This window comes from Haemaphysalis longicornis, unplaced genomic scaffold (genome assembly GCF_048455015.1).
Source record: "Haemaphysalis longicornis isolate Haplotype H1 unplaced genomic scaffold, Haemaphysalis longicornis Haplotype H1 scaffold_99, whole genome shotgun sequence".
NCBI lineage: Eukaryota > Metazoa > Arthropoda > Arachnida > Ixodida > Ixodidae > Haemaphysalis > Haemaphysalis longicornis.
The window spans coordinates 890,130-913,801 of record NW_027526471.1 but is presented as its reverse complement, the minus strand read 5'-3'; the positions used below and the strand labels follow the sequence as shown (position 1 = coordinate 913,801).

Sequence of the window (23,672 nt, the reverse complement as noted above, 5' to 3'; positions counted from 1 at the left end):
CGGCCGGCTACAAGAAGGCTAGAGGAAGAACTGCTAACAGCAGTTATCAGAAATACGTTTTAAAGACGTCATTGTCGGAGGGATGTTATCCTTGCAATGATTGACTTCTAGAAGCCATCTTTTCCTGTCTGAAATCCCTTTCTGACGTTTCCTCCGTAAATACGACGTTTTCTAGACATTCTGTGCTGCCTGGGTACGCCCGCTTCCCCACCACAACGGTTTCACTTCCGAAACAACCACGGCGACTGCGAGCACGGAGCCGCAACGACTTTGACCGATCAGCCATGCCACCCTACGAAAACGCCCCGCTACCGCACACTAAACGAAAAGCCAAACGGCTCCCGCACCATACGCAACGCACGCGTCAATTCAAGCAACGTCTTCAACGCGCCGAACTATGCCATCCCTACACAGCGCAGCTCGCCACCGGACAAACCAGACGTCTACGCCCCCACATGCATCAAGCACGCGACGAGCTACACGAACACAATCGCCGACGGAAGCGGCGCAACCAACGCAACGCCGTAAACACTGTCAAGTTCAGGTCTGACAAAGTGAATCCCACGGCACACACACAATAAAATTAGGCAGATTTGAAATTCACCGAAACTCAACGAGACGAACACCCTCTTAACGAAGTTTCTAGTATCTGGAACAACAAAAAACAAACGCCAGCATCGAGCATCTGTGAACAAGCGGACAGTGATCTGGATACGAACGGACGTCAATCTACGCGAACGCTTCATTATGCCAGGGGGCAGGCGCATTTCGGATTCAGAGCACGATTAGGATACGTATCAGCGCGCCCGGAAACGAAAACGGGCGACAAAAGCTGCCACCCGAAGACACGCAGAAAAACAGTTTACGGCCACGGCCGCACCGACAAGCCCCGAGCTCCCCTGAGCCCGACCCGGCCTGAGAACAAGACGAGACGCCAGGCGCAACGCGAGTGCTTACGTTCCGTTTCGCTTTCTCACATGTACAGTGTACTTGCCTTCGCACAGTAAGTCGCCCAACGACAGACGTTTTCTTGCTCTGTCCTGATTTATATGTAACCTGTGTTTTTCTAATCAATTAAACAATTTATTTTTTCTACTTAGTCTTTCATTCGAGCTACGACTTGGCTAACAGTGCAGATAAGTTGATTATTCGTGAGTAATACAAATTGAGTACTCATGAGTACTGATTGAGTACTCAAGAGTGCAGAATGAGTAGTACTCATGAGTGCAGAATGAGTAGTACTCGTGAGTGCAGAATGAGTAGTACTTGCGAGTGCAGAATGAGTAGTACTCATGAGTAGTACTCATGAGCAGTAGTACTCATTGAGTACTCATGAGTACAGATTCAGTACTCATGAGTACAGATTGAGTACGAATACTCGTGAGGACAAATGAGTTTGAGTACAAGTGAGTACGATTACAAATGAGTATTTGATGAGTGAGTACGAGTGATTTTGTGAACAGACGAACTTTTTGAGTCTGAGTTTGATTGAGTACAGCGTAAATAAAAAAAAATGTGATTGAGTTTGAGTGAGTTCTTTCTGTTTTGCCAACCTATGCCCAGCAGAGTGGCGCAGCGGAAGCGTGCTGGGCCCATAACCCAGAGGTCCGTTAATCGAAACCACGCTCTGCTACTATTTTTTTCTTCCTCAGATATCTGGGTTGGAGAGGAGAGAGGGAAGTAAGTAAATTAGGTAAGGTGATTGGTAAGGATGTTAATCGCTCTTCAATCAGACACACGCTATTGCAACTATGGCGAGGAATGTTCAGAACCGGGACTGCTTCCTCGAATAATCACTCCTGCTTCGCCCCAGCAGAGTGGCGCAGTGGAAGCGTGCTGGGCCCATAACCCAGAGGTCCGTGGATCGAAACCACGCTCTGCTACTCTTTTTTTTGTTCCTCAGATATCTGGGTTGGAGAGTAGAAAGGGAAGTAAGTAAATTAGGTGAGGTGATTGGTAAGGATGTTAATCGCTCTTCAATCAGACACACGCTATTGCAACTATGGCGAGGAATGTTCAGAACCGGGACTGCTTCCTCGAATAATCACTCCTGCTTCGCCCCAGCAGAGTGGCGCAGCGGAAGCGTGCTGGGCCCATAACCCAGAGGTCCGTGGATCGAAACCACGCTCTGCTACTATTTTTTTTTTGTTCCTCAGATATCTGGGTTGGACAGTAGAAAGGGAAGTAAGTAAATTAGGTAAGGTGATTGGTAAGGATGTTAATCGCTCTTCAATCAGACACACGCTATTGCAACTATGGCGAGGAATGTTCAGAACCGGGACTGCTTCCTCGAATAATCACTCCTGCTTCGCCCCAGCAGAGTGGCGCAGCGGAAGCGTGCTGGGCCCATAACCCAGAGGTCCGTGGATCGAAACCACGCTCTGCTACTATTTTTTTTTTGTTCCTCAGATATCTGGGTTGGAGAGTAGAAAGGGAAGTAAGTAAATTAGGTAAGGTGATTGGTAAGGATGTTTATCGCTCTTCAATCAGACACACGCTATTGCAACTATGGCGAGGAATGTTCAGAACCGGGACTGCTTCCTCGAATAATCACTCCTGCTTCGCCCCAGCAGAGTGGCGCAGCGGAAGCGTGCTGGGCCCATAACCTAGAGGTCCGTGGATCGAAACCACGCTCTGCTACTCTTTTTTTTGTTCCTCAGATATCTGGGTTGGAGAGTAGAAAGGGAAGTAAGTAAATTAGGTGAGGTGATTGGTAAGGATGTTAATCGCTCTTCAATCAGACACACGCTATTGCAACTATGGCGAGGAATGTTCAGAACCGGGACTGCTTCCTCGAATAATCCCTCATGCTTCGCCCCAGCAGAGTGGCGCAGCGGAAGCGTGCTGGGCCCGTAACCCAGAGGTCCGTGGATCGAAACCACGCTCTGCTACTATTTTTTTTGTTCCTCAGATATCTGGGTGGGAGAGAAGAGAGGGAAGTAAGTAAATTAGGTAAGGTGATTGGTAAGGATGTTAATCGCTCTTCAATCAGACACACGCTATTGCAACTATGGCGAGGAATGTTCAGAACCGGGACTGCTTCCTCGAATAATCACTCCTGCTTCGCCCCAGCAGAGTGGCGCAGCGGAAGCGTGCTGGGCCCATAACCCAGAGGTCCGTGGATCGAAACCACGCTCTGCTACTATTTTTTTTTTGTTCCTCAGATATCTGGGTGGGAGAGGAGAGAGGGAAGTAAGTAAATTAGGTAAGGTGATTGGTAAGGATGTTAATCGCTCTTCAATCAGACACACGCTATTGCAACTATGGCGAGGAATGTTCAGAACCGGGACTGCTTCCTCGAATAATCACTCCTGCTTCGCCCCAGCAGAGTGGCGCAGTGGAAGCGTGCTGGGCCCATAACCCAGAGGTCCGTGGATCGAAACCACGCTCTGCTACTATTTTTTTTGTTCCTCAGATATCTGGGTGGGAGAGGAGAGAGGGAAGTAAGTAAATTAGGTAAGGTGATTGGTAAGGATGTTAATCGCTCTTCAATCAGACACACGCTATTGCAACTATGGCGAGGAATGTTCAGAACCGGGACTGCTTCCTCGAATAATCACTCCTGCTTCGCCCCAGCAGAGTGGCGCAGCGGAACCGTGCTGGGCCCATAACCCAGAGGTCCGTGGATCGAAACCACGCTCTGCTACTATTTTTTTTGTTCCTCAGATATCTGGGTGGGAGAGGAGAGAGGGAAGTAAGTAAATTAGGTAAGGTGATTGGTAAGGATGTTAATCGCTCTTCAATCAGACACATGCTATTGCAACTATGGCGAGGAATGTTCAGAACCGGGACTGCTTCCTCGAATAATCACTCCTGCTTCGCCCCAGCAGAGTGGCGCAATTTGGATAAGGGCCACCTGTTCAACCGAATCAGACACGCATTCCAATATAGAACGAGCAATATGTATATTCGTTTGAATACTTCTGTTCCGAATACCGCACGTTTGGTGAGAACCAACTAAACTAGAAATTACGTGTTGAAGACGGTTAGATAAAACTTTGGCGAATATTTTATAGTCAACATTGCAGAGAGAGATTGGCCGATAGCCCTCTACAGATCTCAGCTTGTGTTCATCCGCAGTTTTTGGTATTAACACTGTGTGCCCTAAGTAAAAGGTAGGGGGCAAAACACCGTGATCTCAGCTTGTGTTCATCCGCAGTTTTTGGTATTAACACTGTGTGCCCTAAGTAAAAGGTAGGGGGCAAAACACCGTGATCGTGACCTTGCGAAAGCATTTGATCGGGTGTCTCACGACTTTTTATTTGCACTTTTGGAAGCGGCTAATGTAGGTGATGTGCTATATAGAGGCATTCAGCTTTGCTACAAGAATTGCACTACACAACTTGTCGTCAATCGCATCCTCTCGAAGCCAGTTCAGATCAGATCGTCTGTTAGACAGGGCTGTCCTCTATCGCCGCTACTGTTTTCACTGTACATAGAGCCTCTTTGTGTTAGCATACAAAAGAGTCAAAGAGTACGTGGTTTTTCGTTAGCGTCATGTGAAGTTAAAGTTCTTGCGTATGCTGATGACATTGCCTATTTTTGTGTTGACAAGCGTAGTGTTCACGAAGCCCTTGCATTGACTAAGGAGTTTTGTGACGTGTCTGGAGCGGTCATGAATATGGAGAAAACTAAGGGGTTTTGGCTTGGCCTGTGGGGAACCAAACCTTCCAAATTTGCAGGTATTAATTGGGACAGCACACCGCTTGAGTACCTTGGCGTGCATTTGCACCAAATAAGGAACTCAGGACCACACTGGTCTTCAGCACTCACGCATGTCAAGCGTGCCTCGCAGGCATGGATGGGGCGAGAACTTTCTGTATTTGCCCGTGCGCAAGTCTGCAATGTCTTCTTGGTAGCAAAGCTTGTTTATGTGCTTGAGGTACTGCACTGTGCGCGGGCGAAAGTCCAGGCTCTACACAGAGTGTTTGCTACCTTCGTGTGGGGATCTGAATGGGAGCCAATGCGCAGAGATAATTTGTTTCTTCCTTTACGGTCTGGTGGTGTTGGGTTAATGCATTTGTTTGTGCACCAACTTGTGTCTCGGTTTTTCTTCTACAAGTCGGCGGAGCATCCATTTTTACGTACTGTAATTCAAGAGCGCATAAGTTACCATTTGCCGTTTCTCCTTGTTTTTACGGGTGAGGTCAACCAAAAGCCGCCATGGGGTTTTCTAAAAGAAGTTGTAGATACTTTTCATTTCCTTACTGCGCGGTTTTCTCTGGAGTACCTGTTTAGTCTTTCAAGGACAGCTATGACGAACACTTTAATTCATAATCTATTCCCCGTGCCTCTTTATCGCCAGCCATACTTGCGGGACCATACGAATAATGTTTTAGACCGTGTCAAGCGTATGTGCGTGCCGCCAAATGCTAAAACGTTTTTCTTTAAGCTTCATTCGCAAGCGCTTCCAGTTAAAACATGGCTGCGAGACAAAGGGATGTCGATCCCTTGGTCAGACAATTGCCGCTTGTGCAACCAACCAGAAACTATTGACCACTGTTTTGTGCTGTGCCGTGACGCGGTGTTTTTCTGGGACATTTTGCAACGGACACTAAAAAAGGACATTGACATCACCCCATACACCATTCGCTTCTTGCCATTTGGGGACGTTAATCGGGTGCCGTATGACGTTTTTGTGCTCCTAGGTTTGTTTAGCTTGTGGAAGTGCCGCATGACTGATCGGCATGCTGAACCCCCTAGGCCGACCAAGGTCATTTTTCGGGAACAGGCGGCGTTGGTACGGAGCGTTTACGTCGCGCAGAGTGATCCACCAGAGTGGCTGCATCTTTTGGATGCGTGCGTTTGCTTGCCTGAGTTTTGAATTGGTGCCGACCTTTGTTAGACTGACGGGCTTACCCTTTTCTGTCTGTTAGTGTTTATATTGTGTGTCAATTGTCTTGGCTGACTTCTCTCTAAAATTTCCATGTATTAAAGAAAAAAAAAAAAGCAGAGTGGCGCAGTGGAAGCGTGCTGGGCCCATAACCCAGAGGTCCGTGGATCGAAACCACGCTCTGCTACTCTTTTTTTTGTTCCTCAGATATCTGGGTTGGAGAGTAGAAAGGGAAGTAAGTAAATTAGGTGAGGTGATTGGTAAGGATGTTAATCGCTCTTCAATCAGACACACGCTATTGCAACTATGGCGAGGAATGTTCAGAACCGGGACTGCTTCCTCGAATAATCACTCCTGCTTCGCCCCAGCAGAGTGGCGCAGTGGAAGCGTGCTGGGCCCATAACCCAGAGGTCCGTGGATCGAAACCACGCTCTGCTACTATTTTTTTTGTTCCTCAGATATCTGGGTGGGAGAGGAGAGAGGGAAGTAAGTAAATTAAGTAAGGTGATTGGTAAGGATGTTAATCGCTCTTCAATCAGACACACGCTATTGCAACTATGGCGAGGAATGTTCAGAACCGGGACTGCTTCCTCGAATAATCACTCCTGCTTCGCCCCAGCAGAGTGGCGCAGTGGAAGCGTGCTGGGCCCATAACCCAGAGGTCCGTGGATCGAAACCACGCTCTGCTACTCTTTTTTTTTTGTTCCTCAGATATCTGGGTGGGAGAGGAGAGAGGGAAGTAAGTAAATTAGGTAAGGTGATTGGTAAGGATGTTAATCGCTCTTCAATCAGACACACGCTATTGCAACTATGGCGAGGAATGTTCAGAACCGGGACTGCTTCCTCGAATAATCACTCCTGCTTCGCCCCAGCAGAGTGGCGCAGTGGAAGCGTGCTGGGCCCATAACCCAGAGGTCCGTGGATCGAAACCACGCTCTGCTACTCTTTTTTTTTTGTTCCTCAGATATCTGGGTGGGAGAGGAGAGAGGGAAGTAAGTAAATTAGGTAAGGTGATTGGTAAGGATGTTAATCGCTCTTCAATCAGACACACGCTATTGCAACTATGGCGAGGAATGTTCAGAACCGGGACTGCTTCCTCGAATAATCACTCCTGCTTCGCCCCAGCAGAGTGGCGCAGTGGAAGCGTGCTGGGCCCATAACCCAGAGGTCCGTGGATGGAAACCACGCTCTGCTACTCTTTTTTTTTTGTTCCTCAGATATCTGGGTGGGAGAGGAGAGAGGGAAGTAAGTAAATTAGGTAAGGTGATTGGTAAGGATGTTAATCGCTCTTCAATCAGACACACGCTATTGCAACTATGGCGAGGAATGTTCAGAACCGGAACTGCTTCCTCGAATAATCACTCCTGCTTCGCCCCAGCAGAGTGGCGCAGTGGAAGCGTGCTGGGCCCATAACCCAGAGGTCCGTGGATCGAAACCACGCTCTGCTACTCTTTTTTTTTTGTTCCTCAGATATCTGGGTGGGAGAGGAGAGAGGGAAGTAAGTAAATTAGGTAAGGTGATTGGTAAGGATGTTAATCGCTCTTCAATCAGACACACGCTATTGCAACTATGGCGAGGAATGTTCAGAACCGGGACTGCTTCCTCGAATAATCACTCCTGCTTCGCCCCAGCTGAGTGGCGCAGTGGAAGCGTGCTGGGCCCATAACCCAGAGGTCCGTGGATCGAAACCACGCTCTGCTACTATTTTTTTTGTTCCTCAGATATCTGGGTGGGAGAGGAGAGAGGGAAGTAAGTAAATTAGGTGAGGTGATTGGTAAGGATGTTAATCGCTCTTAATCAGACACACGCTATTGCAACTATGGCGAGGAATGTTCAGAGCAAGGACTGCTTCCTCGAATAATCACTCCTGCTTCGCCCCAGCAGAGTGGCGCAGATATTGAGCCCTATTGGCACGAACTAGCACAGGAGACTCGAGCAAAGGCAGACAAGTGGAGGGGGGCGTGTTTGTCAACCTTTGCTAGGGCAACAGTGTGCAACCTGTTTTTCGTTAGTAAACTGAGGTACGTGATGCAAGTGCACTGTTCGCGTACAAATGTGCAAAAGCTGCATCGGGTCCTTGCTGTTTTCGCGTGGGCCTCGAATTGGGAGAGGTGCAGCCGCACCAACCTGTTCAGGCGAATCAAAGATGGGGGTCTGGGATTGGAGCACTTATTTGTGCGACAGCTTGTAAATAGATTTCTGTTTGTAAGGGATGTAAGGGACCCCTTTCTGAGGACAGTATGTCAGGTAAGGTTGGGCAGGCTTCTGCCTGACTTTGTTGTAACCACTGGGCATATGCATGGAGGCATTTTTGGTTTTTTCAAAGAAATCGTTGGAAGTGTAAATTTTTTGAACGCGCGGTTTTCAAAAGAATACTTAAGTACGGTAAAAAGGAAAAACCTGTATAACGATATTGTGGATACCGTGTTCCCTGTGCCAATGTACAGAGCTATGTACTCTGGAGGCCCAGGCAAGGACGTTCTTAAGAGGGTGAAAAAGATGCAAATTCAGCCAGGGGTCAAGTCTTTTTTCTTTAGGCTGCATACAGGTACATTATTAGTAAGAACATTTATGGAACAGAGGGGGCTATTTGTACCATGGGAGACAGACTGTTTTAGATGTAAATTACCAGAGATAATCGACCACGTGTTTTTGCATTGTTGTGAGGGGGTGTATTTATGGGATGTTCTACAAAGGACATTACGAAAAGACTTTCCGTTAAACCCTCACGGTATACGATTTCTTGCAGTGGACAATGAGGCTGGAGTGCCTTATGATTTAGTAATGGTACTGGGCCTCCATAGCATATGGCGCTCGCGCACAGCAAGACTGTATAATGATGTCGATGCCCGTTTTGCACTACAGTATTTCAAAGAGAGTGTTGGTTGCTTTGTCGAAATTATTAAGTCTCGGGAGTTATTCCCGGTTTGGCTGCCAGAAATGGAGCAGCTGACAAAGATGAGGCTTTTTTAATGACAACGCCAGCCCGTTATTCGCTGGCAGCCCCATTTTTCCTGAGTTGAGTGTTTTATTGTGATGATCTGTAATGTTCTGTGTGTTGTCAAAACCAGGCAATAAAGAAAAAAAAAAGAGTGGCGCAGTGGAAGCGTGCTGGGCCCATAACCCAGAGGTCCGTGGATCGAAACCACGCTCTGCTACTATTTTTTTTTCTTCCTCAGATATCTAGGTTGGAGAGGAGAGAAAGAAGTAGGTAAATTTTGGTAGGTAATAGGTAAGGATGCTAATCGCTTCTTATCATATACACTCTATGACAACGATGGCGACGAATGTTCGGAGCAGGGGCTGCTTCCCCGCATAATTACTCCTGTTCCATCCCAGCAGAGTGGCGCAGTGGAAGCGTGCTGTGCCCATAACCCAGAGGTCCATAGATCGAAAGCACGCTCTGCTACTATTTTTTCTCTTCCTCAGATATCTGGGTTGGAGAGGAGAGAAAGAAGGAGGGAAATTTTGGTAGGTAATAGGTAAGGATGCTAATCGCTTCTTATCATATACACTCTATGACAACGATGGCGACGAATGTTCGGAGCAGGGGCTGCTTCCCCGCATAATTACTCCTGTTCCGTCCCAGCAGAGTGGCGCAGTGGAAGCGTGCTGTGCCCATAACCCAGAGGTCCGTGGATCGAAACTACGCTCTGCTACTATTTTTTTTCTTCCTCAGATATCTGGGTTGGAGAGGAGAGCAGGAAGTAGGCAAATTTTGTGAGGTGATGCAAAAAAGGGTGCGGCTTGTGGTAATAGGCACACCAGACGCTATGTGGATTGTGCAGTATATGTTGCTTACGAGTTCCCACTGGACTGTGGAAAGTCCTATATTGCACAAACCAAACGATGTGTCAATAACCCGGCCCGTATCACTTACAAATGATCGACATGCGCAGTGTGTAAATATGTGCCTTTATTGTCTGAGTTGAAGGTGCTGGGCCGCAGCCGGGACACAGTGGCACGCGAACTTTTGGAGGTGTATTATATGAAAAATGGTTCCTTGCGACTGCTGCCGCCAAAGCTTAATGACCTGTAAAATTAATTCTAAGCGGTGCATCAGAAAATTGATTCTCTTATTGCACTCACCAGCATTAATTGGAAAATGTAAAGATTACAGATTTATGACCAACACTGTTTTGTCTATTTGTTGCTCCAAAAATGACTAATTATCTCAGAGGCTAATTAACCAACTGAAAAAATAATGCCATATTTGAAATCACTGGGAAAAAAGACATCCCCCTCGCGATGGGCACGATCAAATGCACAGCATTTCCGAGGGGGTGCGCCGGCAAGTCGTATCTCTCGATCGCGGGACCCGTGTCGCCATCTTTCGGAGGCGCGGGACAACTTGTGGCGCTTTCGAAACAAACCAGAAATGAGTGAAGGATATAAGGCGCGTTCGGTGCATCGAAATCAGTGTCGGTTTCGTGGCTCAGTCGGTAGTGCGCCGGGCACCTTGCGTTCCGCCCGCGGCGTCAAGGATTCGAAACCGGGCGCCGGAAATTGTTATTTCTTTTATAGTGTAGTGGCCTGGCTGCGGACTACGACAAGGCGCGCCTGCGGACTACGACAAGGCACGCCAACGCCGCGTGACGTTGTGAATTACTAAAATGCTATGCATTTAAAAGAAGGGCACAGATTGTGTCAGTCAGACGTCGGTGTGTTTGCGGGAGCGCGAGTTTCGCCTGTTCTGCCGTAATCAGTCCCAGCGGATGTGTCTTTCTTATCGGGTGGTGTGTGCGCAGGCGCACCTGTGATGTACTGACGTTCATACGGTGACAAGGGTTTCGAAATAAGCCAGTTGGTGAGCGCTCGTTCAGTCTACTGTATTTCTCTGTCATCGTTCATTGTGCTCTTTTTAATTTTTTAAAAAAGAAAATTATTCAAGAAAACCATCGAAGTCACAGGTTTTGAAGCAATTGCCTCGCAGCGATCAGATAACCATTTAAAATAAACGAAGTTGTGAGGCAAGATAGCGAGAAAAAATGAAGGAAGCTTACGCTAACGGGTAAGACTTGACGGTAACGAATCTGTACCTAAGCTTCACGAGCATCACGAATGTTTAAGTCCACTATTGCAGCCGATTTGCTACCTTTTCACAGTCGCAACGACTTTACTCCATCATTGTCGCAATACAGGTGAGCTTTCATTTTGTCAAAAGTTGGAGGGATGTGCGCTACGACGCGTCTTTCACGATCCGAGCAAGTTCTGCCACGGTTACGGCAAACATTTGAGTCTTTCTCGTTCGGAGCTAGTGTTGCCACGAGTACGATTAACGCTGAAGATTTCTTTTGTTGCCAATTTTGGCCAATCTCCCTAAGTGGTTATGTTTTGCTTGACAAACGTGCGCAGGCGACGCTGTACGATTGCCGCGAGGCTCGGACACACGAGCGCTCGGCATTTTCTTGGTTTGGTTAACTGCCGGGTGGTCGCCGCGAAGCCCGCGCTCAAGTGCACGCGCTTGGGTATTTTTAACCGCGGGCACGAAAAATTTCGATTTGATAAATGCATCGCTGGCTGTTAAAATGGTATTTGTTTTGGGAAAACCGATTCTTACAGTCACTAATCCACAAATATAAGAAATGCGTCTACGGGCGTGCGCATTACAAGGTGGTTATCCTTGTGAGTCCTCTTTGCTTCTCCAATTACATTTACGGTGCAGCTGAAGCATGCCAAGTCGAAACAGCCGATTGTCGGACACCGTCGAACGAAGCCGCGTTTTTACTCGGCGAATCCCGTTAAATGGACTCTCTATCGGGACAACGTGTCGACGCGGCGAATACAATGGCCGTTTTCACAGGGCGACTCATATCACGATGCGTGCCCCCCGGGAATACCGGGAAATCCACCGGTATTTATTAAGTCCGTGTACTTTCACGATGAACGTCAAAGTTCAGCTTCACGGTACAGTTTCTCGAAATGGCAGTTTTTCTGAACTAGCTCACAGAACTTCGTTTTTAAATATTTCTCGTTAACAACACCTAACCGTATGGCACCCTCCTCTACGCCCCCAATTGTCCTGCCTGTGGCACACGCTCCACTGTACCCCACTCCATGTGGGGCTGCCCTAAAGACCCTTTCCCTCTAATTTCCACCGACGACCAATGGGAGGGGGCGCTCTGTAGCTCTGACCTAAGGACATAACTCTCCTTCGTGGACAGGGCCATGCTAGTCGCCGTCAGGCTGGAGCCTACGGCCACTCCGACCCCTTAAACCTACTGCAAATAATAAAGTTTTCTCTCTCTCTCCTCCACGCCGTCCACCCCACCTCCTACTCCGTCAACTGCAAGTTTACTTTACCCAACCCTGCACACTCTACCCTATGATTTAGGCGTGCTCCCACACGCCATCCATCCCCCCTATTCCCTCCCCCAACCATGAGCAATGGGACGGCATGCTAGCCAGCCCGGACCCCGGCGATCAGCTTCGGCTGGCTGAAAGGGCCCGCTTCTGTCTGTTTTTTTACGAGGTCCACAGAACAAAATAGACAGAGATGGTGTATTCTGCATTTCTCTACTGATGCTTTCTTCATATGTGTAACATCTAGCTTTAGCTCAGCTAACATCGCCAGACTCATTTGAAATCGCTCCCTCTAGCTCTGTCTCTCTCCCGACGTGAACCCGATGGGCGCCCACCCATTGCGCGAGATTAAAACCAGAAATGCTGCTTTTGATGAAACTAACGTGAATATACTTTACAAACCACTCATTAATGTATCCAATAAGCATGTTTATCTCAGGATAACGGGTCAACTTCATGGGCCACGTTAAAGACAGGTTTGCGCAGAACGAGGACACATGAGGCGTTTTTTTTTTCGAAACGAACCAGATCCAAAAGCCGAAACTGAGTCGGATAAAGCTGCAGTGACAAGAAAAACTCGGCAATTTTCCGCTAAAAAAGGGGTCGATAGAAACTAGCTTAGTTAACCCTTTGAAAACGTGTACGCAAATCGTAGCTCGTATCGAAAATTAGCCAGATCCTGCTGTTATGAATCAAAATGAGCCAAATACATTTGTCCAATGGCAGTCTGCTTTTGGCTTGAGTGTTCAGACTGTTTCGTGGATATTTTCGGAAGTTTTTTTTTTGCGTTTAGGAGCTGGCTTATTATGAATTCAGACTGCATTTAGGAGATCGGCGAAAGATCTGTCCGCAGATGTCGACGATGAAGTGAACGGAATAAGTGAACGAAATGAAACAGAGATGTGAAACAATGATTTCATTTCGTCTTTCTCGTTCCTACAAAATAACTCTGGTTATATTTATTTTTCTCTCCTATATTTACCGTTTCAGTACTTTACAAAACAAGCACTGGCTACACCCCCCCCCCCCCTCTATTCCCCGCTCTGAGAGTACGAATAACTTTAGAATAATATATGAGCAGCCTTCTTGTGAAGCATTTTGGAAATTCATGGCAAAACAATGAAGAGCTTGCTTGCTTCGTTAGTGCCTTGATACGTACCGAACATAATTATCCTAGGGAAGAATTCGAAAATAGCAGCCAATGGTGCCAAGACGACTCACCTGCTTTGAGGCCCTGTTGCATATTTTAATGCCTTTTCCGCCAACACTCAATCGCACAATGCCTGAAAGTCAATTGAAATAAAGTTTTCGTAAGGATGCAGCGTTAACTTGAGTGTTTCAATTAAATATGAGCCAAACCTAAACTTATCACCCAAATATTGTTCAAATTCACGGCGAAATTTTCAATTTTTTGTGGCCATAAACTTCCGGTTGCTGACATGTGAAATATATCATAAAGTAGTATCGACGGTGCTGCATTTAGGTGCGGTAACAAACTTATGCTTGTTTCTCAAATTCGCGCTAGGTACATCTGGCTCATTTCGAAGAAAAGACGCCTCACATGTCCTCAAATAATAATGGGGAAAAAAACATCAGTAATGAATGAGCTTTCATTTCTCTTTTACCCAAAATGTAGGTCTACCCAAAAGTTTTGAGCATGAAAAGACTGCGGCTGGACAATTGAGTCCAATGGGGGTAACCTACGAGGCATTAGAGTAGAATCTCGATAAACGGAACTTCAAGGGACCGAAAAAAATTAGTTCCGTTTAACAGTTGTGCCGTTTACTGAGATAGATGTGTGAAAGTGCAAATTTATGTGCGTGCGCACTCTTAATACCATATTATGGAAGTTTAAGCACTCGAAGGCGAATGTAGCTGATATGTTTTTAGAAAGCAAGAAAACTACAAGAGATTTAGGCACAGCACTCACAAAGTTTATTTTGCAACAATGAACCGGTGTTCACTACAAAATGCATCAATTATTTCTTTTTGAGTCCTTGCAACTGCATATTCACGGAGGCTACAGGCCTCCACTTCGCGAGTGCTTACGAGCCACCGAGTTTATAAGAAGGCAACACGGTAATGGAGCGCGAAAAGCACCCCGATGGCACGAGCGAGCTCGCGGCAGGAGCTGAGCCCTGTAACCTCGGCGTCTTGAATCGAAACCGGACGACTAGAACAAGAACTGAGATGTTGCACTTGTTGCGCTAAAACGCCTGACCACTAACGAGACAAGGCTTACGAGGCTAACAAAGCTAAACAAAGCAGGAAGGAAGTAAAACAAAACAAAAACGAAACAGCCGGAACCGCAAAAAGCTGATTCGCATGATAATTCTTTTCACACGAAGTTTCATTTCTAGTTCCATTTGTACGGTGACGCGGAAATTTTAGTTCCGATTACCGCGAGCTTTTTACGTTATCTAAATACAAAACTATCCAACTTACAGCCTACTGTTCCGTTTAAGCGGCAATTCCATTTAAGCGATTTTCGTTTATCGAGAGTCTACTGTATTTGGGGGCGAAGCGATGTGGACACGGCCCTGCGATGGTGCAGGCAGTTCACGTAGGGAAATGGCCCAACGGTGGCCGCTTTTCTGGTGGAGGCGAAAACCAAAAAACGTCTGTGTGTACGAGATTTCGGCGCACGTTAAAGATCCCGAGGTGGTCAAAATTAATACGGAGCCCTCCACTACGGCGCGCCTCATCACCTGCGTTGCGTCGGCGCGTTAAACCATACAATCACATAGGGCAATGGCGGTAGAAATATCTCGGAATCGCTATCACCGACCAGCCGGAAAAGTTTGCTCGTCTTTATCGAACAAGCTGTTCCACAAAAATCGGCATGGGTTTTCCGTTAAAGAAGCATCTCAAGTCCGCATCAGGTTTGCATAAAGCTCGGCTTACACCAACAGTTACCTTTTTCGTCTCGGACTGGCGACCAACCCGTACTGCGACAACTGTTCTTCTGTAGAAACCATTGAACATGTGTGGCCTACTTGGCACCAAGACCCTGTTTTTTTTTTTTTTTTTGAAGATATTGAACGCTTAGAACAAGGGCCGGTAACTCTGAAGTCTATCGTAGGACCATCGACTTGTCCCTCAAAGCAACGTCAGGCTTTAAAAAGTTCGTTTTCTTATTTGAAAAAAAAAACATTGGTCACATTTCAAAATTGTCAATTCTGTGAAACAATCTGAAAAATATCCCGCCACGCACGTCAAGCTACAGCAGGGTTCTTTTTTTTTGAAAATGTTACCGATTTCATTTCATTTCATTTTTTGTCTTCAAAAAAAGAAATGAAGTTAAATTAGTCACATTTCAAAATTGTGAATTCTGTGACACAATCTGAAAAATAGTCCTCCACGCACGTCAATCCACGCCAGTGTTCTTTTTTTTTTCTTTCTGCCCACCTCTTTCTAGGGCCTGTTCTCCCTACATCCCCGACCCATAGCAGACAAGCATGCAGGCGCGATTGCAAACGCCGGCAAACCCCTCTGCTTTTTGAATAAAGGGCCTTCTCTTTCTCAGTTGAACAAGCTTCGCGCTGGTTTAAAAAAAGCTCCGACTAGCTTCGCGCTGGTCTCCGCGATGCTCACGAGCCCACTTTGGCGCACGGAGGCTGCGAATTGCTCTAGCGGGAGTTTTCCTCCGTTCTACCCTACAAGGATACACGTTGTGACCTCGACTGGCTTAGGCGAGAAGGAGTGAGTTTTCGATGCCCCGCCAGCTGAACACTGATGCTTCCGATTTCCCCTGTCGCTGTCAGCAATTGTTCATACCACTAGCTAAATGCGGCACTGTGGAGGCTACATTGTTGTCAATACAGCGCCCACTGAGGGCGCCTAACTCACCTCGAAGGAAAGCGAGAATAGACGCCCGGGCCTTTCTTTTCCACCTGCCGGGAGGAGATACTGAAAGGTCCTTTCCTTTCGTAACCCCTTTCACGGTGAGTTAGGCGCCCTGAGTTGGCGCTCTATTGACAACAATGTAGCCTCCACAGTGCTGCATGTAGCTTGTGGTATGAACTATACTAGCAGAGCAAAAAGGTAGAAGAGGGAGGAGGATGAATTCTTCGCATTTCGAACAGAATCCGGAACGACGACTTCATGCGATGCAGGGAAATCGTCGATCACCTTACGGAGGAAAAGTGATATCGAGAAGCGAGAAATGGCAAGTGGTGTGTAGTACTACTTTATTTCAACATTTGGTTCAGGCTGATGCGCAAGCAGAAGAGGTTTCAGCGGGCGCAGTCGTAGTGCGCCTTCCCTTCGCAAGACCAGACACGACCGCTCTTCTCACCACTGTTGTTCGCGACACCGCGACGAATTACTGGGCCCACCCTGACCACCGCCACAGAAGGCTCCATCGTCTGGGCCCTTATTCCAGGTTTCCGATGCCCCCAGGGAATTAGCGAAGCTACTCGTCTCCGTTCCATCGACTGCGGCTCGGCGTATCGTTGTATACCAACCCCTCATCTTTGGTGCGAGTGACCGGGACTGTGGTCACATACCACAGACTACTGAACTTGTACTGTGCAACTGCCCCTGCTACGAGCATCACCCAGGAAAGTTAGCCACTAACGATCACATCATATAGACTCAACACGTCAAGCTTTGATTTGATTGAAGGGTTTAACGCGCCGACGCAACGCAGGCGATGAGGCGCGCCGTAGTGGAGGGCTCCGGGTTAATTTTGACCACCTGGGGATCTTTAACGTGCGCCGAAATCTCGTACACACGGGCGTTTTTGCTTTTCGCCTCCATCAGAAAAGCGGCCGCCGCGGCCGGGAATCGAACCCGCGACCTCGTGCTCAGCAGCGCAACGCCTTAGCCACTGAGCCACCGCGGCGGGTCCGTCAAGCTTTCCACCGCTCCGTTGACACGCCCGTCGACGACGTCGATGTTTGTGGTGATTATGTAGGGCATTTTGGTGGAATACAGAAGCGCTCAAAAAACAAGGACGAAGGAAGAAGTAGGTTGGTTGGTTCCTTACGTTATGGCGCGTACCCACGCGAAGGATTGGCCAAGAAGCTGCCTGTAATAATTAGGCTGTGACCCGGTTTATTTTAGAGAGAAAAAAAAAGAAGTACGAGAAAAAAACATTGAGAGTAGAAAAACAGCACGGCGCTTACTACTTCTTCCTTCGTCCTTGTTTTTTGAGCGCTTCTGTATTCCACCAAAATGAACACATACCAACTAGCCCAACTTTCCGTTCTTCTGATTATGTAGGGGTTGTTTTGGACGATGAGAATCTCCATGGGTAAGTTGGCGAATTCGGTGTGTGACATTTTAGCCACCGTGGCAGTCGCCTTCTGCAGAGCGTCTTGTGTACGTGTGGTGGTGGTGGTGGTTCCAGTGAAATGGCGCGTACCCACTCAGAGGGATTGGCCAGGAAATGGGCGCCTTACCGAAAGAAATCCGGTAATTTTTGTAGAGAAAGAAAAATATTTAAATATTACGATGGATTAGCAGTAGATGACTAGAGAAATAAAAGTAAGGAGAATAGAGAAAGAAAGAAAAAAAAGTAAAAACGAACGCAATTTAATGGAAATTTGAAGTAAGAAACACGAAGAAAGTGGTACAGACGAAGCAGTGAGCTGGGCGCGCATATTCTTGACAAGGGAATCCAGTAGGACTAAATGATGTCTAGCACGGCAGACGGCCTCATTCCAGGATGAATGAGTGCAACGCACTGCAAATATCCCCGTGGCAGAATCCCAGTTCATTCGCCCCGAATGACAAAATAACTGTAGTAGACAACGGGAGGTTTAGCCGGCTGCATGTACTTTCTAAGTAACCCGCCGCGGTGGCTCAGACTCTGCTTCCGGTAGCGCTAGCGAGCGGACGCAAGATGTCGAGCTCCCCAGTTGGAGCGGTCGTTGCGGCTTCGGGCCGCGGAAACAGGACAACGGAAAACGAAGCACAGGACTACCAGATAATTCTGCCTCAACTGCCATCAGGTCGGTTCGTTTTGAACACAGTATTCTTGCACGCTGACGTCAAAGCGAGGCCTTATCGAGTGGAAGATTTTCGAGACGCGCTCGCACGCTTGGAACTGCTCCCCGACGTGATAGCGTTGGGAGCGTTCCAAATGAATCACGTGTGGGCAGTAACATTCAAGGACGCCGAAAGTGCCAAAAAGTTGGTTGATTTTCGCGACGTAAAAGTAAAAGATCTTCGCTGCATGGTCATCGACCCGAACAACCAGGTGCTGCGAGTGAAAGTGCACTGGGTTCTTTATGGTGTGCCCGACGACATGGTGCGAGCCGCGTTTGCGCCGTACGGCGTAGTGACTGACGTCGCAAGAGACCGATGGCGTGTGTCTGGGTGCGGCGACAAGGGCTCGACAACGCGCCTTGTGTCGCTGAAACTCAAGGCAGGCGTCTCCCCCGACGACGTGCCCCACCAGCTCCGAATCGCCGGGGACAACGCACTCGTAGTCGTTCCGGGGCGTCTGCCGCTTTGTCTGCGGTGTCAGCGTTCTGGACACGTGCGACGGGAGTGTCGTGTTCCGCGCTGCACTCGTTGTCGTCGTTTTGGCCACAAGGCCTCACAGTGCGTGCAAACTTACGCCACTGTCGCCGGACCAGTGGGGTGTGACGACAAATCTGAGCACCTCATGGATGAAGCTGAAGCGGAAGAAGTCGCCGCTGGAGGAGGGGGAGACGAGCCAGCGCCGACGCATGAGCTCAAGGACCTGCCGACGTGCAAGTCACCCGCCGTACAAGCTGGCATGGGCCAGGGAAAAGATAATGACCGGCCGGGCCTCAACACAGACGACTTATCACTGCCACCAGTGAACCAAGCTGCCCAAGGAGGAGCTATCCTGGAAACCGACCAAGCGGACGGTGGGAAGGAGTCTGACGATGACACCATCGATATGGACACGAGCAAGGACCTCGCTAGCAGCACCTGCGGAAAGCGTGGACGCGAGAGCAACGCCGACATGACAGAAGGCGACAACGCGGCTTCCGACGAGCCGCCTTGGAAGGCGGTGCTGGGGCGGCGTTCCACACAGAAGCCCAAGCGTAGCGTCCCCCCGGACAGGAGGGAGCCAGCGTCGACGCCGGCGAAGACGCCGACGTAGTCGCACGAGTGGTGTGCGCCGGTGGGCGAGTGAGCCAGCGTCGGTCATCCTTGTGTCTGAAACTCCAGGCCCGTAATTCAGTAGTGTATTCTGCGCTGCTTTTGAATTCACGTCCCGTACCCGTGGTGCTGTCTGTAGTGTATGGGGGGGGCAGGACAACGTAAGGATATTGTCGAGGTCGGAACAGGTGCCATAAATTGGTATGGGGCACATGACAGCTTCTATGCCATTTCGACGGTGCATTTGGCTGACTACAGCGGTTCACTCCTCTTCCTGGCATTAATGAAAGCACCATCCTGTCCACACGCTCATTAATGTGAATGGCAACGAATCTCCTTTCAGCACTTAAGGTGGCAACAATCAACGTCAGGGGCCTGTCGTCAAAAAGGAGACAGTACCAGCTTAACCGCCTTTTTCTGGAAGACGATATCGACATAATCGCCGTTCAAGAGACGAAAATTGAAAGTCAGGAGCAAACGGACCGGATGGTGCAAACTTTCAGAGCACGATATAACGTTTGCGTGTCCCACTCGGTAGGCGCGTCGGCTGGATGTGCGCTTTTTCTGCGTAATTCTGTGGGAATTTTTGAAGAAAGTGTCAGTGTTTGCGAACGCGGTCGCTTTATTGTGTGCGATTTTTTGTACTCGGAAATGGCATGGAGAGTGATTTGTGTATATGCGCCAAATAAGGAAGTGGATCGCCGCCTTTTTTTTGAAAGTTTGAAAGTGTATTTAAACTGCGATAGGCCCGTAATATTTCTTGGCGATTTCAACTGCGTCTGTTCGAGCGCTGATAGAGCAAAAAAACCGCCGACACATGATTTGAGTACGATGGTTTTAAATAGCCTAGTGCATGAGTTTGGCCTGGAGGACGTCGCGTGTGTTCTGTCGAACATGAATGCACCACAGTACACACATTTTCAACGTGAAAGTCACGCAAGATTGGACAGAGTTTACATATCACTGGGTCTTGTGCCTCTGTGCGAGGCCTACAACGTGAAACCGCTGTCCTTCAGCGACCACAGCATGGTGACGTTTACAATAGGTCAGAAGCAAAGGAAAACTCGCTTTAGCTGGGATACCTGGAAATTCAATGTAAAACTACTGAATGATGAACCATTCACAACTGGTGTAGTAAAGAAAAGATTAGAGGAGGCAATCGGAACAGAAAGTGGGTCACTTATCACCGTCTGGGAACAGCTAAAAAGTGACGTTAAGATAAGTGCAATAGAAAGATCGTCCGTCATACGCCATGAAGAAAAGGAGGAGGAAACACAACTACAAAGGCAATTGCACTTCTTGCTAGGCATTGAGGCTCAACAGCCTGGAACTTTTACAAAAGAAATAAGAGAAGTTAAAAATAGGTTGGAGGTCATTGACATCGAGAAGTACAGGGGTGCCATAGTGCGCGCACGCGCAGAGCGACTCTGGTTGGGCGAAACGCCAACCAAACGTTCCCTGAGTGACGAAAAGGGTTATGCGCTAAAGAATGAGATTAAAGCTATTCGATACAATAATGTGGTTTCTAGGGACCCTGAAGTCGTGGAGCGCGCGTTTTTTGAACATTATAAGGAACTGCTGGGAACTGAAAAGCAAGGCAGTAAAGATTACGAGCTAACTTTCTTGCCGTCAATGCCAAAGTTAAGTGATGATGACAGAGCAAGCATGGAGGCGCCGATCAGTTTGCAGGAGATAAATAACGCAATCGACGAATTATCCATAGGGAAGTCACCGGGGCCAGATGGATTGGGAACCGAGTTTTACAAGTTCTTCAAAGAAGATATAGCATTAATTTTGTACAGGGTCATAACGGAAGCGTATGAATCCAAGAGAACACCGCCTTCGTTCCGGAATAGTCATATTGTGTTAATTCCTAAAACTGATGATCCTGAAAAGCTGTTGGCGGTAGAGTCGTATCGGCCAATCAGCTTAACGAATGTTGATTACAAAATTTTCATGAAGGTTTTGGCTAGAAGATTGCAAGGAGTAATAAAAACAATTGTTGGAACCCATCAAACATGTGGAATTCAGGGACGATCTATTTTTACCAATATTCATGTCGCTAGAAGTGTATTAGAGTGTTGCGACGCTCTAGGGGGCCACGTGGCGATGATCCAAATTGATTTGCAGAAGGCCTTTGACCGTGTTGCGCATAACATTCTTTTCTCAGTGTTAGAACACGTTAACGTAGGATCCGTCATCCTCGAAGGTGTAAAGATGTCGTACACTCAGTGCTCAGCTCGTGTTATTGTAAACAAAAAAGTGGGACGAAGTTTTGATATACTGTCGTCGGTGAAGCAGGGGTGCCCCTTGAGTCCCTTGTTGTTTGCGATTTATCTTGAACCCTTTTGTTTAAAGATTCTTCAAAATGAAAATATACACGGATTCCGTTTGCACTGCAGTGAAGTTAAAATTTTGTCATATGCCGATGACATCGCTGTTTTTTGTAGTGATAGGAAAAGTGTGAGGGAGGTGGTGAACGATCTAAAGCGATTTTGCGAGTTGTCTGCCAGTGCAGTTAACTGGAACAAGTGCATAGGATTTTGGCATGGTGACTGGCAAAGTAAGCCAGTGTTTTTCGAGAACATGCCTTGGACGACAACTCCGGCCAGGTATCTGGGCATCCCCCTTGAAAACTACCAGGATGCTAGAGAGTACTGGGACGGAGAAACTGATAGAGTTAGAGAGAAATTAACACAATGGGGGGGAAGGGATCTGTCAATGTTTGCCCGCGCATCAGTATGTAATGTGTTTGCTGTTGCCAAGGTATGGTACGTCCTACAGGCGATTTGTATGTCAAGAAGGAACATACAAAAGCTGCACAGAGTGTTTGCGGTGTTTTTGTGGGGCTCAAGTTGGGAGCGCATGAGTCGAACTAATTTGTTTCGCTCGGTGAAAAGTGGTGTATTGGGACTGGCACATTTGTTTATCCGACAAATAGTTTCTAGGTTTATGTTTCTGAGAGATCAGAGAGATTGCTTTCTACGTACTGTGGTACAAGCCCGACTACGTGATGTCATTCCAGACTATGTAGTTTCAACTTCTGAAATGCGATGTGTACGTGTGCGTGGGTTCTTGCGGGAAGTTGTGGATGCTTTTAGAATTTTAAGGGTTAGGTTTTCCTCGGAGTATTTGAGTAGTGTACCGCGAAAACGTTTGTACAAAGATATGATTGATGTGTGTCTACCTGTTCCGGTTTGTCGTCAGTTATATGCAGTGGGTTCAGGAAAAGATGTTCTAAAAAGAGTGAAACGAATGCCAGTACGTTCATCTGTTAAATCTTTCTTCTTTAAACTTCATAGCGGCACGCTTTCAGTAAAACCCTGGCTGCAGGAAAAAGGACTATATGTACACCCATGGACACTTAACTGTAGACTATGCCAAAAGCTGGAAACAATTGAGCACATTTTTCTGGACTGTTGGGATGCGGTGTTTCACTGGGACATCCTCCAACGAACCCTGAAAAAAGACTTACCATTAACGCCTTATGGCATTCGCTTTTTGCCCGTAAACAACGATGGAGGCGTGCCCTATGATATGTTCATGGCACTTAGTCTGCATTCTATGTGGAAAACTCGCATGGCGGTTCAAAATGCCGAAGAGGATGCTCGCACAGTGCGAGAGTACTTCATTGAAAGCGTTGCTTATATAAGAGAAGTTTATCGAGTGATGCCGGAAGAGCCTGAGTGGTTACCCGTTCTGGATGTTCTAGCGCAATTTAAGATGTTTTAAGCCACTCCCTTCAGCCGATTGGTGGCTGGAGCTAGTAATTTGTGTACTGAGCAGTGCGTGTTGTGTTGTCGCCAAGCAGGCAATGAAGAAAAAAAAAAAAAGCCGCGGTGGCTCAGTGGCTAAGGCGTTGCGCTGCGGAGCACGAGGTCGCGGGTTCGATTCCCGGCCGCGGCGGCCGCTTTTCTGATGGAGGCGAAAAGCAAAAACGCCCGTGTGTACGAGATTTCGGCGCACGTTAAAGATCCCCAGGTGGTCAAAATTGATCCGGAGCCCTCCACTACGGCGCGCATCATCGCCTGCGTTGCGTCGGCGCGTTAAACCCTTCAATCAATCAATCAAAAACTTTCTAAGTATTTTCGTCTTATCGAGGAGAACCGTCGGCAGTAGAAGAAGAAATGGTCGATTGTTTCTGGTTCTTTGCAAAAGGCGCATAACGGCGACAGGGCCAGATTAGACCGGTGCAAGTAATAATTTAAATTTGGCACGCGACAGCGAAAGCTAGTGAGGGTGACTTCGCAAGCTCGCGACTGGCTTATGCTGCACTTCCATGAGTACCTTAGGTGCTCGAGCTCCGAGTCTTCGTAAGCAGAATCAGGCCGATTTTGAAGTAAGCACAGCCTACGGAAGCGAGCAGAAGTTATGAGGGAAATGGGCGGCAGAATCTCAACTACTGGACCGCCCAATGCCATTCCCGCCAGAGCATCCGCCGATTCGTTAAGCC

The 23,672-nt window shown here is 47.8% G+C and overlaps 13 non-coding genes across 13 annotated transcripts; all 13 read left to right on the top strand.

The window, feature by feature from the left end:
* Positions 1-1,811: 1,811 nt before the first annotated feature.
* On the top strand, positions 1,812-1,883 carry Trnam-cau (transfer RNA methionine (anticodon CAU)). Its single transcript has one exon. It is a non-coding gene; the product is annotated as a tRNA-Met (tRNA).
* Positions 1,884-2,062: 179 nt separating this feature from the next.
* Positions 2,063-2,134, top strand: Trnam-cau (transfer RNA methionine (anticodon CAU)). The gene has a single exon. It is a non-coding gene; the product is annotated as a tRNA-Met (tRNA).
* Positions 2,135-2,315: 181 nt separating this feature from the next.
* On the top strand, positions 2,316-2,387 carry Trnam-cau (transfer RNA methionine (anticodon CAU)). Its single transcript has one exon. It is a non-coding gene; the product is annotated as a tRNA-Met (tRNA).
* A 181-nt stretch (positions 2,388-2,568) lies between these two features.
* On the top strand, positions 2,569-2,640 carry Trnam-cau (transfer RNA methionine (anticodon CAU)). The gene has a single exon. It is a non-coding gene; the product is annotated as a tRNA-Met (tRNA).
* A 179-nt stretch (positions 2,641-2,819) lies between these two features.
* Positions 2,820-2,891, top strand: Trnat-cgu (transfer RNA threonine (anticodon CGU)). The gene has a single exon. It is a non-coding gene; the product is annotated as a tRNA-Thr (tRNA).
* A 179-nt stretch (positions 2,892-3,070) lies between these two features.
* Trnam-cau (transfer RNA methionine (anticodon CAU)) lies at positions 3,071-3,142 on the top strand. Its single transcript has one exon. It is a non-coding gene; the product is annotated as a tRNA-Met (tRNA).
* Positions 3,143-3,323: 181 nt separating this feature from the next.
* On the top strand, positions 3,324-3,395 carry Trnam-cau (transfer RNA methionine (anticodon CAU)). The gene has a single exon. It is a non-coding gene; the product is annotated as a tRNA-Met (tRNA).
* A 2,553-nt stretch (positions 3,396-5,948) lies between these two features.
* Positions 5,949-6,020, top strand: Trnam-cau (transfer RNA methionine (anticodon CAU)). Its single transcript has one exon. It is a non-coding gene; the product is annotated as a tRNA-Met (tRNA).
* A 179-nt stretch (positions 6,021-6,199) lies between these two features.
* Positions 6,200-6,271, top strand: Trnam-cau (transfer RNA methionine (anticodon CAU)). Its single transcript has one exon. It is a non-coding gene; the product is annotated as a tRNA-Met (tRNA).
* A 179-nt stretch (positions 6,272-6,450) lies between these two features.
* On the top strand, positions 6,451-6,522 carry Trnam-cau (transfer RNA methionine (anticodon CAU)). The gene has a single exon. It is a non-coding gene; the product is annotated as a tRNA-Met (tRNA).
* A 181-nt stretch (positions 6,523-6,703) lies between these two features.
* Positions 6,704-6,775, top strand: Trnam-cau (transfer RNA methionine (anticodon CAU)). Its single transcript has one exon. It is a non-coding gene; the product is annotated as a tRNA-Met (tRNA).
* Positions 6,776-7,209: 434 nt separating this feature from the next.
* On the top strand, positions 7,210-7,281 carry Trnam-cau (transfer RNA methionine (anticodon CAU)). The gene has a single exon. It is a non-coding gene; the product is annotated as a tRNA-Met (tRNA).
* A 181-nt stretch (positions 7,282-7,462) lies between these two features.
* Trnam-cau (transfer RNA methionine (anticodon CAU)) lies at positions 7,463-7,534 on the top strand. Its single transcript has one exon. It is a non-coding gene; the product is annotated as a tRNA-Met (tRNA).
* Positions 7,535-23,672: the final 16,138 nt, after the last annotated feature.